The sequence below is a fragment of the Catharus ustulatus genome, chromosome 4, assembly GCF_009819885.2.
Source record: "Catharus ustulatus isolate bCatUst1 chromosome 4, bCatUst1.pri.v2, whole genome shotgun sequence".
Classification (NCBI taxonomy): domain Eukaryota; kingdom Metazoa; phylum Chordata; class Aves; order Passeriformes; family Turdidae; genus Catharus; species Catharus ustulatus.
Window position 1 is genome coordinate 60573592 of NC_046224.1, and position 6000 is coordinate 60579591.

Here is a 6000-nt window from a genome sequence, read left to right on the forward strand (position 1 = left end):
AAAATTCAATTATTCAGCATGAAAATTTAAGTCAATGACATCCAAAGGAGACAAGAAGACAACTAAGATTTCTGTTCTTTTTTTTCCTTTCTATTCATGGGAATGTCATAAAGTTACTTCACTGGTAACTAGGGGCTGGTGATGGTCCTCAACTCACAAGAAATATTTTCAGACAGGTTTCCCACTACTGAGTTGCTAAAAACCAGAATACAAAAGTCAAGGACATAGGCCTTAGGGGTATTTTAGTAAAAATACCTTTGGGGTGTTCCAGTAAAAGCTTGAAGTGGGATTTGCCTACTCTAATGCATTTGGAATGAGGCAGATGTTTTAGCACTTTGCTGGACTGAGCTGAGGATAGACTCTTTTTCACAACATGAGTGAGACAGTTATTTCATAACAGTTTATCCACTCAGGAGTGTTTCAAGAAAGAAGAAAGAATGTATGCTTCACAGAGAAGTTCCCCTACTATTATAACTTCCTACTCCTGTAATCTGAAACAGTCACAACTGAATGTCTCTCGGGCAGTATTTCAGAACTGAATATTCTAAAACATTCCTTACACATTCCCAATGCTTCTCAACGTAACACTATATATTAAACTGTCTCTTACAAAACTATGAAAATTTGCAGGAGAGTTTCACACGTTTAACCTAACATACAGTTTAAAAGTGTGTGTTTGCTCATTCTCTCTAAGAAAAGGGACTTTCAAGTCCCTCTCAGGCTGCAATGCTAAGGCAAGTGATCGAGACTTCCATTCAGTTTCACAGCATTTTCTTTCCTTACTCTGCATCTTCTCACTGGAGGTGTACTCTTTCTAACAGTGGATATTCCTACAAATTTCAGAATGCTAAAGACTCTCATTTTTTACCTAATTTTGAGGAGGCTAACCCAGGAAAGCAGTTAAAATGGCACTAGAACCACTGTTATCACCTGGATGGTAACAGTTCCCATCTTTTGAAGACCAGCAGCACTGTGCTATGTTAAATAAAGACTGGAGTTACAAAGGAGGATTATTACCTCTACTATTAGAGAAAAGGAACATACAATACATGTTCTCTCCTCGTAACAGAGGACAAATACACTCATATACTCGGTTTTAACAGTACTCCATCTTAGATAAAGCGTTTTGCTTGATTAGCTCAGAGCACAGGTGCAAGCGCGCGACATTTCCTTTTGTTGAGCAGAGAGGGCTAGGAAGAAGTTAGAGAGACCTGTCAAGGTCACACCACAGCAGGATGACAAAGTTACAGAGGGACTGATGCCCAGCTCAGCTGTAGCAGACACTGCAACACGAAGCTCCTCAAAGGGCTCCGTGCTGCCAAATGACACACAACCATAAAGATAGGTAACATGACAGTTTTTAGCACTGGCACGTCTCAGGAGTACTTTGAACACGAGGCAAGTCAGACCACGTCTTAGTTTGAGCTTCATAGCTAAACGAGGTAATGCAGCAGAACAAGTACTCAGAAACCTTGTGTAACTCTCACACTTGCTTAACCACATCCACGGATCGTTAATTAAGTCTGGGGAAATCGTTGGAGGAAAAGCCAGGAGGGGCCACAGGATCACGCAGGTCTTATTTGCTTGTTTTTGCCCCCGGCGACAAAACACGGCCCCGGCACGGATGCGAAAAGACAGAAAACCGGGCAAACAGACAACCCCGAAGGCTCCGAGGGGTCCCGTCGTCATGGAAACGAGTCGCTAATGAGCTTTCCACGGCATGAGTGATTAACACCCAAGCCCTGCGAATAAATATTGATGCCCAAAGAGCCCGGGAGGCAGCGGCGGGCTCGGGGCGAGCACAGCGCGGCGCGCACTCGCCGCGGCTCCCTGCGCACGGAGGGGACCGCACAAAGTTTCCCGAGCGCTGCTGCCACCGCGGGGCCGGGCCGAACCGAGCCGAGCCGAGCCGGGCGCTCTGCCCCGCTCCGGCAGCCAGGCACGGTACCCGCAGGTCTCCGGCAGCGGTGCGGTCCGGCCCCGCACGGACACACAGACATACAGACACACCGACACGCCGCCCTCACCTTACGCCAAGTCGCTGCCCGTGCACGGCCACTTTTCCCGAGAGTTGCGCGGAGGGAAGCGGCACCCCCGAGCCCGGGGAGCAGAGCACGGCGCTTCAGCCGGCGAGCGGGGGGACGAGGCACCGATGCACAGAAGCTGCTGCCACCTCCTTGCCCGGCTCCCCCATCCCCTCCTGTCCCCGCCCGCTTCTCCACCTTCTCTCTTCCTCCCCCCGCCCCCGCTCCGAGCAGCTGCTCTCGCTCCACCTGGCCGGCTCTCCAGGTGCCTCCCCGCTCCCACCCGCGTCCCTCCGCAGCTGGAGCTCCGGGGCGGCCGCTCCGCCTCTCGCCGCGCTGGCTCCGCACCCAACTTCCCCGGCGCTGCTGTCCTGTGCGGAGCGGGCTGCTGGCCTGGGCGGGGGACATCGCAGCCCGGAGCGAGCCCTGCCCCGGCTCGGGAGCGGCAGAGCCGGCCGCAGGTGGCCACTCACCTCAGCAAAGCCCGGCGCTGCCCTCCGGGGATGGGGGTGCCCGCGGCTGCGGCGGCATCAGCGATGGAGGTGAAACCTGGCGGGGGCGCGGGGCGCTCCCCTGCCCTCTCCCTGCCCTCTCCCTGCCCTGCTCCTCCCGCGGGACTCCCCCGGGGAGGGACGAGCCTCCAGGGCACCGCCGGGCCGCCCTCCTGAGCCGGGGGGAGGATGGAGGAGGGAGGGGGCGCGGCCGGAGCGGAGCCGCTCCGCGGTGCACAAGGATCGGTTTCCCCCGGGCAGGGTGGGCTCTGTCGCAGCTGGGCCAGGAGGCGACAGTGAAGCGACTTGCCCAGGGCTACCAGCCAGGTCCCTGCCCGGGGACCCGCTCCCCTCTTCCTCCTCCTCCTCCTGTTCTTCTTCTTTCCCCTTGGCGCACGCCGCCCTCCCCTCCCAGTCGTTACGAGGACACCGGGGATTAAGTGTACGTTCAATTTTAAGAGCATTATATTAATAAAGAGCGATTCGGTGATTTTAAATTACTTTGCGAGCATCCATCCGGCAGCCTGCTAAGAAGCAATCCCCGGCAGGCACGGTTTAATCGGGGGGATCAGGGCGCGTCCTCCGGTGCCACCGGCCGGGCTTGCCCGGGGAGCCACGGCCGGACCTGCCCTGCGGCTCCTTAGGAAGATTCCTTACGGGAGAGCCCTGCCCGGCCTGGGAAGGACGGAGGGAGCACCGAGAGAACCCCGGCATCCACCTGGGAACAGCCCCGGAGTTTGTCCCGCGTCTCACTAGCCACTAAAGCAGCCCGGGCTAGGCAGGGTCTGGCCGTGCAGCCGGAGCTGGGACGCTGGAGGAAGCGCACGTCTTTAGAGCAGTGGCAATGTGGCTTTAGCACGGCGTGTCGCCAGCGGGCACACGGGCGGGCAGCGCGGTGGGAGCGCTCCCGGCTCCGCGGAGCGATGCCCGAGCTCACCTGCGCGCCCGGCGGCTCCTCGCTGCTGCAGCAGCACACCCCGGCTCCAGACAAAGAGTAAAGCAGCTCCGAGATGGGAAGAGGGAAACGGACACCGATCGGAGGGCTGAGCCCTCAAAAATGGCTAAAGCTTCCCTTTCTCCCCCTCCTTCCTTTTGCATCACACCTCCAGAGCCACAGCCCAGCAGGTGGTTGTGACCTCAGAGAAGTTCGAAGCTAATCTAAGCAGTGTCTATAAATGACCTCTCTCATGGATTCGCACTGTGAGAGAAAAAGATTTTTCATTTACATTTTAATGCATAAATCATGCAAAGTAGGGAGCTCCAGACACTGTTGCAAGAGTGATGACTCATGCCCACCACATGTACATTATTTATTGTCTGAGGATGGGACCGTGCCTAAATTAGGCTGCTTGATAACCTAATCTGGATGTTCTGAACTGCTTCCCTATAATAATGTTCTGGAGAAAGTAAAGCATAATTTCTTAACCCTAGTCTCTCTCATTTTAATTCAGAATCTTGTGTGGAACTGCACGTTTTGAATTTCCTAGCAGGTGGAGCACTCTTTCTGCACAGGCACTGCACATGGAAAGGAACGATCACAGATGCACTTCTCAGATCAGGCAGGAATGTAAACTATGGCTTTCTGCACATTAGCAGATAAAAACTGTAAGTTCAACAATTTCAAACACAAATGAAGATACCCTGTCAGCTTGTGCCAGTTTCTCATATTGAGATGTCTCATTACATGGCTATGTTAAACTAGGCTTCACCATCCCATTGGGACTAATTCTGTTCCAGACATCAAAAAAAACCCACCTCCTTATGGATAGGTAGGCTGCTGTTATTTTTTCATAAAATAATTAGAGAGCAAAGAAATGGTGGGCCACCAGTTCATCTGTTTGTTTCCTTCTTACAGTCCTGCATGATTTCAGATTCCTCCATTTTACTAAACCTTGAGAGTACAAGGGCAATAAGCTGTTCTGTTCCCTGTTCTTCATTTGTTTTTTCTTTTTCTTTTCAAGCAGATGGCATCAAGGAAGCTCTTCCCACACATACACAAAGATTCAAAGCCATTCCTGTGTGGAACTCAGGCTCCATCTACTCCTTTTGTTCTGTGCTCCTCTTTCTGTGAGAGTGACAGACTCTCACCCATTTCATTGTTGTGAGTGACCAAAGGAAAAGCTATGGCCAGAGTCTCCTCTAAATATGGCACAAACAATTCTGTGCTACTCGTGCCTATTTTGTGAGGAGCAGACATTTTCCAGTGGATAAATGTGTGAGGGGAAAGATCAGGATGGAGGGTGTTTATTTTTGCTGGATATTTTGGAGGAAATAGAGAAATGCTGGACTTTTAATGGTTTGAGCTGTTGATTGGCTTTTGGTCGGATCCCAAACCCACAAGGCTGAAATGCAGCAAACAGTAATAGGGAGTTGCAAATTAGGACAAGAAATTAAAATTAAATCCCGATCAATGATTCTGTCATCCCGTGCTAGTGCCAGATGCAGCAACCAAATGCTTGTGTCCCAACAGCCTCATCATCATCTGCTTGATGTTGTGTGGCTCTTTTGGCAGTAAATATAAAATAAAACCAATCTTATATTTTAGCAAGTTGGTAGACATTTTATATTTTTAAAAATATCTACAAGCCTTCCTGCTCTAACACTCCTGTCTCATTAAATAAAAGCTCTTTAAAATCATGACTTCTGCCATGGGGCAAACTTCAAGTAGCTCTCTTGGTGTGGAGGGTGGCACCAAACAGAAGATGGGTGATTTAACTATCATTCTTGCCCAAACCAGTGCTGGAATTGGTGTTAGGATTCAATGCCACTGAGTGTGGCAGTGTTCCCAATCAAGCCCGTCCTGCTTCAAGGTTTCAAAGTTAAAACTCTATGTAAAAATACAAAAGATGGTTAGAATCCAAGAAGTGATCATTTGCTTAATGTGGTATAAAGAAACCTTAAATGGGAACCTCATTTTGGGCCTTGGGACGATACCACAGTAAATAGTAAAATATTGAAAAATATCATAAAGCTGTTATTCAAAAAATCTTTTTTTCTCTCTCTTCTGAAGTTAGACAAAGGCACTATTTTAAAGTTCACAAGATCTAAGCAGCTAATTTACTATTTTAGCCCTTAGAGGCCAGCTCTGCTGGCTCACATAAACTAACTTTGCTCCCAGGGAACGTCCCACGGACTGCAGCAAGGACAAGTTCACACCCCAGGCTTTACAGATTCTGTGCTGAAACAGCTGTGCCAGGGGCCAAATGCTGCAATGATCTGCAGGCATGAGTTATACATGAAGGTAAGCATGTGGCTAACCCTTTGTGGGTCTGACCCCACATTTCTCAGGTATTCATCACTAAAGAGGAAAAGCCAAAAGGCTTATTGTTCCATCCTGGCAACTCCATGAGTTTTCACCCTCTGTATGAGGATGAAAAACTTCATGTTTAACACAAAGTTTTTCCTTGGCAACATCAGGAAATCTTGATAATGCAGTATGTGCTCAGAAGTACAGCATGTTAGTATCAGATTCATTTTTTAAAAAG

At 50.1% G+C, this 6000-nt stretch overlaps 1 protein-coding gene across 6 annotated transcripts in view; it reads right to left on the minus strand.

Annotated features, from left to right (window-relative positions):
- SHISAL1 (shisa like 1) overlaps nucleotides 1–3607 on the minus strand; it is a 72782-nt gene extending 69175 nt beyond the window's left edge. For 4 of the 6 annotated variants that reach the window (XM_033057965.1, XM_033057966.1, XM_033057961.1 and 1 more), the window contains exon 1: nucleotides 2028–2203. The gene's annotated coding sequence lies outside the window, so the exon portion shown is untranslated. Of the gene's footprint in view, nucleotides 1–2027; nucleotides 2204–2497; nucleotides 2980–3452 lie in introns of those variants that run through there. The other 2 variants (XM_033057964.1, XM_033057962.1) reach the window with 2 other exon arrangements.
- Between the last annotated feature and the right edge of the window lie 2393 nt (nucleotides 3608–6000).